The 13,558-nt window shown below is 42.8% G+C and overlaps 1 protein-coding gene and 1 long non-coding RNA gene across 5 annotated transcripts in view; both read right to left on the bottom strand.

Moving 5' to 3' along the window:
• The window catches only part of LOC143840682 (uncharacterized), an 84,448-nt gene extending 73,190 nt beyond the window's left edge, over positions 1-11,258 (bottom strand). Inside the window, exon 1 of the long non-coding RNA XR_013232310.1 lies at positions 11,222-11,258. This is a non-coding gene — a long non-coding RNA (uncharacterized LOC143840682). The remainder of the gene's footprint in view (positions 1-11,221) is intronic.
• ROBO1 (roundabout guidance receptor 1) overlaps positions 1-13,558 on the bottom strand; it is a 795,752-nt gene that overhangs the window by 608,973 nt on the left and 173,221 nt on the right. The window lies entirely within an intron of this gene.

Genomic DNA, 13,558 nt, shown 5'->3' with positions numbered 1-13,558 from the left:
CCCAAGGTGCACACCAGCTCTGCTTCCCTCCTACAAAACAGCCCTGATTACCTGCTTTGCCTCCTGCTGCGAGGCACATGGAGAGACACGCAGCGAGAGGGAGAGAGAGACACCTCTTTAGAGAGATCTGCACCTCTCAGTGTCCCCTGGGTCGTAGCCACCATTGTATTCCTGATTGCAATGGGCTTTCTTGGTTGTGTGTGTGTGTGTGTGTGTGTGTAACTTTAGTTTGATATAAAGTCCTGAATAGACAACAGAGCTACCAATCCCCAGTGGGTGAAAAAAGATTCTCAAAGTATACACTGGGACAATAAAAACAAATCCTAACTACATATTTGTTGACTACGGCTATTCACAGCACAGGTGACTAAACACAAAGGAGCAATTGAGTTGTCAATATAAGCTCAAAACATCAATATGCACAGTAGAGTACATATTAAGAAAGAATTAAAAATGGAAAGGAAATAAAATGTGAGAGCCAGCATGGTGTATAAGATTTATAATAATGAATTTCAGAATTGTATATTCTTTGTAGATTAACTTGACATGTTTACTGATGAGAATAATTACAGAAATTACAGAAAAGTTTTTAGCAGGTAGTCATTCTGTTTTTATTTTACATATCACAGAACAGGATTCTGTATAGGGTTGCCAAATATAGGTTAGGAAATACCTAACCAGGTGGAGCCAGGAGCAGGTGGGATTTGGGGTATGGAGGGACCTCTGTGGAGTATAATGCTATACTCCACCCTCCAGGGCAGTCATTTTCTTCAAGGAAACTCTTTAGTCTGGAGATGAGTACAATTCCAGGGGATCCCCAGGTCACACCTGGAGACTAGCATTCCTAAATGTGTATATTAATTGCTGCTGAGTAAATGTTTGACTCAGTAAATGTTTCGGTCAACACAGTAAATGTTTCGGTCAGTAAATGTTTCGGTCAACACAGAAATCAGATTGACTATGTGCTCTGCAGCCAAAGATGGAAAAGTTCTATCCAGTCAATAAAAACAAGACCAGGAGCTGATTGTGGTTCAGATCATGAGCTTCTTGTTGCAAAATTTAGGCTTAAATTGAAGAAAGTAGGGAAAAGCACTAGGCCACTCAGGTATGAACTAAATCATATCCCCGACGAATACACAGTAGAGGTGACAAATAGATTTAAGGAATTAGATCTGATAGACAGAGTGCCTGAAGAACTATGGACGGAGGTTCGCAACATTGTACAAGAGGTAGCAACTAAAACCATCCCAAAGAAAAAGAAATGCAAGAAATCAAAATGGCTGTCTGAGGAAGCTTTCCAAATAGCTAAGGAGAGAAGGGAAGTGAAAGGCAAGGGAGAAAGAGAAAGATACACCCAACTGAATGCAGAATTCCAGAGAAAAGCTAGAAGAGATAAGAATGCCTTCTTAAATGAACAGTGCAAACAAATAGAAGAAAACAATAGAATGGGGAGGACCAGAGATCTTTTCAAGAAAATTGGAGATATGAAGAGAACGTTTCATGCAAAGTTGGGTATGATAAGGGACCAAAATGGTAGGGACCTCACAGAAGCAGAAGAGATTAAACAAAGGTGGCAAAATTATACAGAACAACTATACAAGAGCGAGCTTAACATCCCTGATGACCACAGTGGGGTAGTTACTGACCTGGAGCCAGACATCCTGGAATGTGAAGTCAAATGGGCCTCAGGAAGTCTGAGCAATAATAAAGCTAGTGGTGGTGACAGCATTCCAGTTGAACTATTCAAAATCTTAAAGGACGATGCAGTAAAAGTGCTACACTCAATATGCCAGCAAATTTGGAAAACTCAACAATGGCCACAGGATTGGAAAAGGTCAGTTTACATTCCAATCCCAAAGAAGGGCAATGCCAAAGAATGTTCAAACTACCGCACCATTGCACTAATTTCTCATGCTAGCAAAGTTATGCTCAAAATCCTACAAGCTAGGCTCCAGCAATATGTGGACCGAGAACTTCCAGAAGTACAGGCAGGATTTCGAAGAGGCAGAGGAACTAGAGATCAAATTGCCAACATACGCTGGATCATGGAGAAAGCTAGGGAGTACCAGAAGAACGTCTACTTCTGCTTCATTGACTATGCTAAAGCCTTTGATTGTGTGGAGCACAACAAATTGTGGCAAGTTCTTAAAGAGATGGGAATACCAGAGCATCTTATTTGTCTCTTGAGAAATTTATATGCAGGTCAAGAAGCAACAGTGAGAACTGAACATGGAATCACTGACTGGTTCAAAATTGAGAAAGGAGTTCGGCAAGGCTGTATACTGTCGCCTTGCCTATTTAACTTGTATGCAGAGCACATCATGAGAAATGCGGGATTAGAGGAGTCACAAATTGGGATCAAGATTGCAGGGAGAAATATCAACAACCTCAGATATGCAGATGATACCACTCTAATGGCAGAAAGTGAAGAGGAACTAAAGAACCTGTTGATGCGGGTGAAGGAGGAGAGTGCAAAAGTTGGCTTGAAACTCAACATCAAGAAAACAAAGATCATGGCATCCGGCCCTCTCAATTCCTGGCAAATAGATGGGGAAGAAATGGAGATAGTGACAGATTTTATTTTCCTGGGCTCCAAGATCACTGCAGATGGGGACTGCAGCAAAGAAATTAAAAGACGCTTGCTCCTGGGGAGGAAAGCTATGGCAAATCTAGACAGCATCCTAAAAAGCAGAGACATCACCCTGCCAACAAAAGTGCGTTTAGTCAAGGCTATGGTATTCCCAGTTGCAATGTATGGCTGCGAGAGTTGGACCATAAGGAAGGCTGAGCGTCAAAGAATTGAGGCTTTTGAACTCTGGTGCTGGAGAAGACTCTTGCGAGTCCCTTGGACTGCAAGGCGAACAAACCGGTCAGTCCTAGAGGAGATCAACCCTGACTGCTCTTTAGAAGGCCAGATCCTGAAGATGAAACTCAAATACTTTGGCCACCTCATGAGAAGGAAGGACTCCCTAGAGAAGAGCCTAATGCTGGGAGCGATCGAGGGCAAAAGAAGAAGGGGACGACAGAGAATGAGGTGGCTGGATGGAGTCACTGAAGCAGTAGGAGCAAACTTAAATGGACTCCGGGGAATGGTAGAGGACAGGAAGGCCTGGAGGATCTTTGTTCATGGGGTCGCGATGGGTCGGACACGACTTCGCACATAACAACAACAAAATGTTTGACTTTCAAAAGATAAGAGTTTGAGGATACTTTTTATCCTGGAAAGGCCCGGTTCTTCTCTTGTGCACAGACCTATGCCAGCCAGGTCTCTGATGGCCACCATGAAAAGACAGGGAATGAGGAAGGGGCTGAGCTGGGGCCAGCATCATGTGTAAGCGGAGATTAGCCCCGATGGTATGCAGACACAGGCCCTCCTTTCCTAGCCCATGCATAATCGGTCCATGGAAGATAAAGGATTTTATTCTGTGACACTATAGAACTTCTTCTCCAACCCTGGTTCTGCCTATCCTTCTTTTAAAGACCACTTTGGACCAGTCTTCTGGCCCTACAACCTCCATGTCCCACAGCCAATTACCAAAAGGAGGGGCGGAGCCATGAATGGCAGCAGAGGACAACACAGAGGTGTACCTATCCAGCCTCCCACCATTCCTTCCTTTCTCCTCATAGGTTCCAGAGTCACTCATGTCTGATAGCAGTTGAATGCATTTTTATTCAAAGATGTTCCTAGGAAATCACATTTACAATCTTGTAAGCACCGGAAGAAAATATTTTAATTTTCTCATGCTTAAAACATGTTATCCTCTGCAACAGTATCATTATCCCATCTTTCCTCCTCTGTCTTCTTCTTGAAGTCTAAGGGGGAGGTTTCTATTTATGATTATTATAATTGCTGTGTTAAGAACAAATAAGCATAATTTTAGGTCTTTCATATTTTGATAGTTTGTTTTAGTGGTTAATTATCATTTTTATTATCCTGTTTTCATGCAGCTTATCTTTGCTTTAGTTGTGCCATCATTATTGTGTTTTGTTTAAAGATTACACAGAGAGAGAGAGACATATACACAATCCTTGAGCAGATTATTACGGAATGTGAGATAAAAATATTTCAAATGAATGATTAAATCATGAAATCACTACACTTAGAGTGTGTTTTTACAAGAGAACAGAGCACCATAGAATTTAGTTAAAAACTCCTTGGCTCCAGCAGAGCTTTCATCTCTACAGAGCCCTTGAAACCTGACATCACTAATAGTGTCTGAATGCATCGTTCATCTCCTTTTTACAGACTGCAACCTACTGTCTTCAGGCTGCAATAGATGGTATGAATAATGATAGATATGTACCTCTTTTAATTCCATATTGCTGATTCCATACTGTTATAGTCAGGATTATATTAGTACTTTTTCTCTTGCTTCCTGCATCTGGGATGAAAGTGTTATAGTCAAGCCTTCAAGGTCTTTTAAAGGTAGTGTATTACTGTCCCTTTGGGATTGACACAAACCAGTTCATAACTAAGTCCATCAGAAATCTGGCCAGTCCATTCCCCCCTGAACCCAGGTTCAGAAAAGGCACCTCCCCAAAACATTCTCCAAACCTGCTGCCTGGCTGTGTTTACAGTTAAGGTCATTTAAATGCTCCGTTTTGCTTCCCCTTAAAAATGGAAGGAAGTAAAATTGAGGTTTTAAATGGCTGTCAGCTGTTTAAACCTCACAGCTTGATTGATCCTATGGTCAGCAGTGAAGTTTAAATGGCTGTCAGCCATTAAAACCTCTGTTTTACTCCCACTGCCATCCAAGTAGCAGAAAGCAAAACAGAGGTTTCAAATAGCCGGCAGCCATTTCAGCCTTACTGTAGGGCACATGCGCCTGTCTACTGTGAGGCCTCTGTTTTGTTTCCCCCTGATTCTAAGTTGGAGAAGCAAAATGAATTGGTCTGTACTCAGCTGGTTCATTTCATGACTTCTGGATTGTTTGGGTTTGAGGGTTCTGTTCAGGAGCACCCCAATGTGAACCAGAATTTTAATTGCTAAAGTACTCTTGGTCCATTCTTCACATGTAAGATAAAGCACTTTCAGTGCACTGCACAGGATAATCCGGCTACAAAAGCACATTGAAAGTGCAAAGGGGCTTAAACCTATGTACCAATAACTGACACTGTTAAGCATATCTGAGAAGGTTATTTGACTTTTATAAACCTTTTCCTTTTTAAAAACAGAAGACTACATAGATATTTAATTTCTAACATATTAGAGCAGTGTACCATTGACAGCTCTTTCTCTTTAAAAAAAATCCTTTTGATATCCTTGGCAGATAAATGTAAGCAATTTATTGCAGTTCTATGGCCAAGTTCTCCAGCTGCTAAAATATTCCATACATTATTATAAGTTTTACAGGTTATGCCACTGAAAAGGTTTACTAGAGTATTGTTTGGCTGCAGTCCTGAAACCTCAAGGTTACGAGTAATTCCATTAGGTTTGCAGACTTGGGGTCTGGACCAGTGTCAAGACTATTCATAGCAGGTCACAAGGCTTCAAAAAAGGACGAAAAACAGGGTAAACTGATAGCGGAACCTCTGTGAGGCTCAATGGTAAATTTGAGTTTGCTTGTGTATCACATGTAAATTGGCCAAAAATAATATACAATTAAAAATATAAAATGTTACAAATTATAAACTTATCCAGTGAGATAACTGTGTTACATATATACTAGGGACAAAGCCCATTGTATCCAGGAATACAACGGGTGCTAGAGATTGGTGGTGGGAAGAGGAAGGGAAGGAGTTGTCCAGTCTGTAAGGATATGGGGTTGAATGTGTGTGTTGTGTGGGAAATTGTGGTGACATTGTGACAAATGAGGGCATGGGTGCGGAGAGATGGGTGTCAAGAACCTGTGGTTTGGAATGTTCATTGAATGTGGGAGAGGAGTGACCTTTCGGAATTGAGGCATAGTGGTTACAGATGAGCTTTCTAGAGCCATCTCTTCAAATATGTGAAGGGAAAATCAGACTGGAGACTCTTCTTAGGGGGAGATTACACGGCAACCCATTCCTCCCAGTTTTGCATCCAATGTCATTTCCTTTGTGTGAATTAGGCCATAGACACAGAAATGTCCCCCTGCCCTAATCCACATGGGGTAGTCACAGTACACAGGTGTCTGCTCTTCTTCTTCTGTCTCCATTTTTTTTACTGTTGATATAATGTTATATGCCCAGATGCTTCTTTCATGGTTGCTCCTTAGAAGAAGAAGAACTGGATTTTTGTACCCTGCTGTTTACTACCCAAAGGAGTCTCAAAGCAGTTTGCAAACGTCTTTCCCCTTTGTCTCCCCACAATAGACAACTTGTGATGAATGTGGGGCTGTGAGAGATCTGAGAGAACAGGGAATGACCTGCAGTCACCCAGCAGGCCTCAAGTGTCTCAAAGCAGTTTCCACTCACCTTTCCTTCCTCTCCCCATAGCAGACTTCCTGTGAGGGTAGAGAGCCTGACTTGAAAGATGGCAACCTTGAGAGGAGGTATCTCTTTGCATAACAGTTTTAACCTTAGTCAGGTTTATGCACACCTAGGTGGTGTGGAATTCCAGAACATGAACCTACAGCAATCTGGCAACCTTACTCCTCCCGGCAATGTTTTCCTGACCTGAAATAGGTCAGGGGATGCTAGGTGGCTGCAGTGGCATTACACACTTTTGAGGTCCCACTTCCAGACTTCAAGGAATATACTGAGACCAAGGACAGCCAACCTCCAGGAGGGGCCTGGAGATCTGGAATTGCTGCTCATCTCCAGACTATAAAGATCAGTTCCCCAGGCAAAAATGGCTGCTTTGGAGGGGTGACCGTGTAGCAATGTATCCCACTAAGGTTTAGGGATGCCAGCCTTCAGATGGGGTCTGAGAATTCCCTGGAAGAACAGCTAATTTCCAGGCACTTAAGTTGAAGGGAAAGCTCTCTCCCATCAAAAGAAATGCACGTGGCCCTAGACACCTCTTGGCTAGTGTAGTCTGTTCCTTGGCTTGTGATGTCTGCCCTTCTGAAGCCTGAGGCCTATTGCGGGCAACTGTAGTCTCCGTTGTTATCATTGCCTAATAAAAGTGGATCACCTATTTCCCCTCAAAGTCTCACTATCTACTTTTCTGTAACTCCGCTTGAAATTCTGGGCCACTTATGCCTTTGAGTTCATAGTACCTTCCTGGCAAATGCTGCTTTTAATTTACCAGGCCAAGCTTGAAAATAGTCACTTCAGTTGCCATGTCTCTCCAGCCATTTACTTGTTCACTGTTTACAGTTTCAGCCTGAAAATATTATTTATTTAGATCTTCCTGCACTTTCCAGACTTGCAGGACTGATGCTGGTCTGTCTGTTGGCACCCCAAAATACAAACAGTTGCTGGTAAGGGCTGGGCAAAGCCAGTAGGGACACACCCGCACAACTCCACCCCAACCTCAGTCTTCGAGCCTCTACCATTATCTGTAGATCAATGCTCATCTCTAGATTATAATGATCAGCTCTGCAGGCAAAAATGGCTACTTTGAAGACTGGACTCTGAGGCATGGTACGATTTTGAAGTCCCACATCCAAACCTCCAGGAATATTTCCAACCCAAGGGTGGCCAACCTCCATGTGGGGCTTGAAGAGCTCCTGGAATTACAGTTCATCTGCAGAGTATAAAGATCAGCTCCCAAGGCAGAAAGGGCTTCTTTCGAGTTTGGACAGGTTTGTTGTGCAGAAGAAACATTTAAGGCCTACCACGCAGGTTGTTGTTGAGTTGAAACACTTGAGGCCTATTGCACAGGCCTAGCTGTCATGTCTAACAACTTCCCTCACTTTGCCTCAGACCGCTGACAGAACTTGCAGGTGTCTGATGAATGTACTCCCTCCCCCCTCCCTTCAGGCCTGCTGTAAAGGCCCCTCTCTGCATATTTGAGGCCTATTGCACAACATTGTTGTTCAGATGAAACAGGAGGCAAAAGAACCTCCATAACAGCATCCAGTTTCATCTGCACAACAACCCTGTGTGGAAGGCCTCAAAACTACAGAGAGTTCCTTGGCTGCCTCTTGCCTCCTGCAGTGAGACTGGCCAGAGCAGTATTTTAAGAGAGAAAGGGCTTTTCAGTGGCCTCCCTGTTAGCTTCCCCCTGCCACTCAAAAGGGATGCACACCCATGCCCGCAGACTTCCCTGCATTGCTCTTGTAAATGCCTCCCTTGCCTCAGTCAAGGGCTCTTAGAGCAGGCTTGAAGGAAGAAGGGAGAGAACACACTCACCAGCTACCTGCCAGCTCTGCAAGGTGGTGTGAGGTCTTTCCAGCCAAAGGGGAAAAGGCCACCACCCTCCCCCAGGCCACTTACCATGTCCCTGTCAGCAGCCAGGGACAAACTGGCTGTGAGCTTGCCAGATTGCCCCTGGTCGGGCTGGAGGGGTGGGCTATGTTGCTTCCCTATTGGTCCAAAGATTAGACTGGCCCTGCCCACCTAGGCCTTAGCTTTGTATATTACACAGCGAAGCTGCTCCAGGTATGTGTGTTTGTTTGTTTGTGTGCAAATATATATTGGTAAATAGTTTATAGGTCAGTGAGTTTAACTCTGCATGTCACTTTAAAAGTTTGAAAAACTTTGCAGTAAGATCAATTAACTGATTCATAGATATTATTATATGTTATTATTATATGTATGGTTCCATGTATAGTTTCAGTTATATGTTAACCGTCCTAAGCCTTCAGGGAGGGCAGTATAAATTAAACTGTTAACTTATATTACTAAAAAGGTAAATACATGTACCAACTGATAAAATGGAAAAAAAATATTTTTCCAGAATTTTACTAATATAGGACCCTGTGAAAATGTATGTTGTATCCCACAAGAGAATTTTCATGATTAGACTTTAACTAATTAATCTTCAATCCTCCTATAAGTAAGTAATTAAGGCATAAAGTTTGGCATTCATTATCAATTATATTCCTACATTGTATTGCTAAATAAAGGCACCTAATTTAAATTGTGGAATGGGCTCATTGATTCCTTTGTCTCTGTAATTCATAGTGACAATGCCCTAAAGGTTTTATTATAAGTTATTTGTTCCCTCAAATAAATCAAGGAGAATAAAAAACTGTATTCCAGGAACAATTCCTATCACCAAGAAATTTAGAAACTTCCCTACTTAAATACATGTGTAAAGTTAAAACTGGAGAGTTAAAGTGCACTCTGTTATCAATAGAACTCTAATGGGGTATCTATGAATGAAGGGATGAACATCAGGTTGGTTTAATGGCCATAGGTATATCAGTGCTGGGTAAATTTAAATAATGTATTTTTTTCTATTTGAGTATGCTACTGTATTCATGAGAAAGGCGGGGTTAGATGAGTAACAAATTGGGATCAAGATTGCAGGGAGAAATATCAACAGCCTCAGATATACAGATAATACCACTCTAATGGCAGAAAGTGAAGAGGAACTAAAGAGCCTTTTGATGCGGGTGAAGGAGGAAAGTGCAAAAATTGGCTTGAAACTCAACATCAAGAAAACGAAGATCATGGCATCTGGCCCTCTCAATTCCTGGCAAATAAATGGGGAAGAAATGGAGATAGTGACAGATTTTATTTTTCTGGGCTCCAAGATCACTGCAGATGGGGACTGCAGCAAAGAAATTAAAAGACGCTTGCTCCTGGGGAGGAAAGCTATGGCAAATCTAGACAGCATCCTAAAAAGCAGAGACATCACCCTGCTAACAAAAGTGCATTTAGACAAGGCTATGTTATTTCCAGTTGCAATGTATGGCTGTGAACGTTGGACCATAAGGAAGGCCGAGCGTCAAAGAATTGAGGCTTTTGAACTCTGGTGTTGGAGAAGACCTTGGACTTCATGGCGAACAAACCGGTCAGGCCTAGAGGAGATCAGCCCTGACTGCTCCTTAGAAGGCCAGATCCTGAAGATGAAACTCAAATACTTTGGCCACCTCATGAGAAGGAAGGACTCTCTGGAGAAGAGCCTAATGCTGGGAGCGATTGAGGGCAAAAGAAGAAGGGGACGACAGAGAATGAGGTGGCTGGATGGAGTCACTGAAGCTGTGGGTGTGAACTTAAATGGACTCCGGGGAATGGTAGAGGACAGGAAGGCCTGGAGGATCATTGTCCATGGGGTCATGATGGGTCGGACACGACTTTGCACCTAACAATAACAAAATGCTACTGTATGAACAGCATAGCAGAAGGCCTTGCCTTCAGAAGACTTTCAAGGTTGCCCCCCTCCCCTGCAGCAAGCCCATTCCACAGCACCTGAGCCATAATAGAAAAGGCCTAAGTAATGGCTAATGTCAGATGGGCCATCCTCAGTGTTAGGATAGCAAATAAATACCTGCCTAATTACTGTAGTTGGTCTACAGGAACATATGGCTAGAGATGGCTAGAGATGGTCCTTCCGATGTTGGAGGGCTTAAAAGTCATAACCAACAACTTGAATTGAACTGGTGAACAGACTGGCAATTGGTATAACTGTTCAAAATATTCTCAGTAACTAACCCCTGACAGTAGTCAAGCTGCAGTTTGGGGGTTATACAGGCATTTATATAAGTATATATATATACATACTTCTTTGTTACATCCTTCTTAGTATCTTGACTTCAAAGAAGTTAGAAGATTCTAACTCCACTTAGTATGGCATTGGCAGTGACTTCCTTACTTGTACCTACATTGAGGATTCAGTACCACAGAAAAGGGCTGGATCCCGTAGAATGAATTCCCATCAGAAGAAAAGGACTTTCTCAGCTTTCATCTCTCAATGAAGCCCAAACAGGCCCCATAAATGGCAACTTCTGGAAACAGAATAAGAAGTGAATTGGAAGTAGAAGGAGGGATTAAACTAAAATTTCCCTGCTTCTTTTAGTGTCATACTGGTGGATCTAGCAGTATAATTTCACTAAAGCTAGATGTAAACATCCAGCTCTTGATATATTTTGGATGCAATGGCATAAACTGATTTGACAACTGAATTATGGTGTATGGAAAATGTGTTTTCAAATGCTCACGTCATATGTGCATTCTACTGGACTCTGCACGTATCAGTCTCTGGAATAATGAATGGAACATTATTTCCCATTTATTCTTCTTGGCAGCAAGTTAAAATAAAGATTTTGAGGAGTCATTAATCAAATTTATCATTTCCAACCTATTTGATTTAACTATTTGGGGGCTCATTGTGCCACAGTTAGTCAAAATGAGAAAAAGAGTTTACTCCAAGAGTAGTTTAACTGATTGCAATAGAACTACTTACCAATTTAAGTCATTTGGAAGGCTGACAAGGCATGAGAGAAATGGCATTTCACAATCCTGATAAAAGCTGTTAAATATTAAAAACATATTCCATTAAGTCCAAGGTGATCATTTCTGAAACATTTGGTTAATATTTTCAATTAATTTTCAAGGGAGCTGACAAGAATGACATTCTCTAGTGTGAGTCCACATACCCTTAATGTAAAACCATATTGCAGTCATTTTAACCATCCTTTTCAACTGGCAAATCATTTTCAAGACAAGAATACTAGTAATAAGGCAGTCAAGTGATTAACTCAAGCGCACATTAAAATTTAATTGTAATTAATTACATATACACACCAGTGCCCATGTTCACAACCTAATAAAACAGAAAGGGTTTCTATTAACACATATCAATGTGTTAAGGACAGATAACAATACCAATTAATACAGGAGTATGCTAAATACAAAAATCACTGAACTTTATCCACATCCATGGAATAAAAGGACTCTTGCAGTCTTATATCAAACTGCTTTAAAGAATATGCCTAGCAAATGTTGCCCTCTTGTGGATTTCTTGTGAAAGTGCAAATGTATGTTTATTGGACAAGTATTTAGTGGCACACAATTTAATTTCACTATCAATCAGTTATTTTCTGTGGCCAGCAAAACTGAACAAAAGATATTCACAGCACTTCAAGTACTTGCAAGTCAATGCTTAAAATACTATCAACTACAGTACAAGCACAACATTCCTGGCAAGTACATTCAAGCTTCTGAGAAAGCTGGCAGAAACAGTCTTTCATCAACTCACACTAGACAAATAAATAGAAACCGGCCATTATAATTTATTAAGATTTTGTGTTTCCTGAAGTGTTCAAGAACATTTGCCAGCCCTCTAGCATTAAAACAATACATTTTAAATACTTTTAATAATTTCAAACCAGTGCTTTGAAGCTCTACGATATTTTTTCAGGTATGGTGACCAGTTTAATAAATAAATAAAGTTTAATAAATAAATAAAAATAAACTATTTCCAGTATTCCATGTGTGGTCTCACCGTACATGCGCATAAGGGCAGTATGATAGTGGCAGCTTACATTCAGCCAGCAAAAGTCAAGCTGCAAATATAATTTTTGCATTTTCTTAAGTCTTTCATAAGTAGTTGGAGAACAGCAACAGTGGAGGGTTACACGCTGTGCACAGAAGGTTCATTCCCCAGCATGTCTATTTGAATATTAACAGACTAGATGGGGGGAGAGGGATATGCCTGAAAACATGGACAGCTAAAGATAATAAGGTTGTCAGCTGTAGTGCAGCCTGCCCAGTGCTTTTGGTACTTCCACTAGTTACTCATTGACTTCTAAGTCCAATTTAAAGTACTGGCGTTTGTTGGAATATGCAAGATTGGCAGTTTGCATGATTTAACAGCATAAGAAGAACATCCTGTGGAGGGCATTGGAGGTGATATGTAGTTAGCATAGTTAAATCAGGAACTTTCTGCCATTTTTGAAATACTCTCCTCCTATGACTTGATTGACTCAGCTGGAGGCTTCCTGGTCTTTGGAAGATACTTCTTCCCTGTTTACCACCACAATAGAATTAATTTTTAACCGCTCCTGCGGAGGGGATAAAATAATCGGTTAAGGGCACCTAAGAAGGGCCCTGTCTGTGATGAGGAAGGGTGCCGATAGGCCCCTTCCTCATGACTGGCAATCGGAGAGCCCAATCTGCCGATTGGCCCCTCCAATTGTCAGTCCGGCAGCAAGGGGCCAATCACGAGCCGCGCAGCGCTGCGTGTACGCTGCGTGCGGCTCCCGATTGGTCCCTTGCTGCCGGACTGACAAATCCGCCCCCCTCGCCTCCCCCGAGCCTCCCTGCCGCCATTCCTGCACCTGCCGCCGAACAGGCCGCTCCTTGCCGCCCCACCGCCCCGCGGCCACTTGCCGCCCCCCCGCGCTTCCCGACGCCTTCACAAGCCCACCAGACTCCCAGCCGCCACGCCGCTCTCAAACTGCTGCCCCCCCAACCGGCCTCTGCCCGGAACAAGCCCCAACCCACCCACACGCCACCCAAACCTCGCCTGCCCGCACCGCCAGACCTCCACCGACCTCCGCAGACCTGCGCCAACCTCCGCCCGGCCGCCATACAGGCCCTCAGTTAGGCCACAACCCGCTGCTCCCCACTCACCCCCAGTTCACCGTCCGCTCCCCGCCCGACCTCCGAGCCGACCCCGCTGCCCCAAGACTGCGGCGCCAGGAACACTTAAGTGGAAAGTATCTGGGTGAAGATAAGGGATGGAAAAACTGAAAATATAACGGGTGGCTTCTGCTACAGACTGCCTGACCAGAGTAAG

This window comes from Paroedura picta, chromosome 6, assembly GCF_049243985.1.
Source record: "Paroedura picta isolate Pp20150507F chromosome 6, Ppicta_v3.0, whole genome shotgun sequence".
Lineage (NCBI taxonomy): Eukaryota > Metazoa > Chordata > Lepidosauria > Squamata > Gekkonidae > Paroedura > Paroedura picta.
Note: the sequence above shows the minus strand (reverse complement) of the source record. Positions and strands in the feature narration are given on the sequence as shown.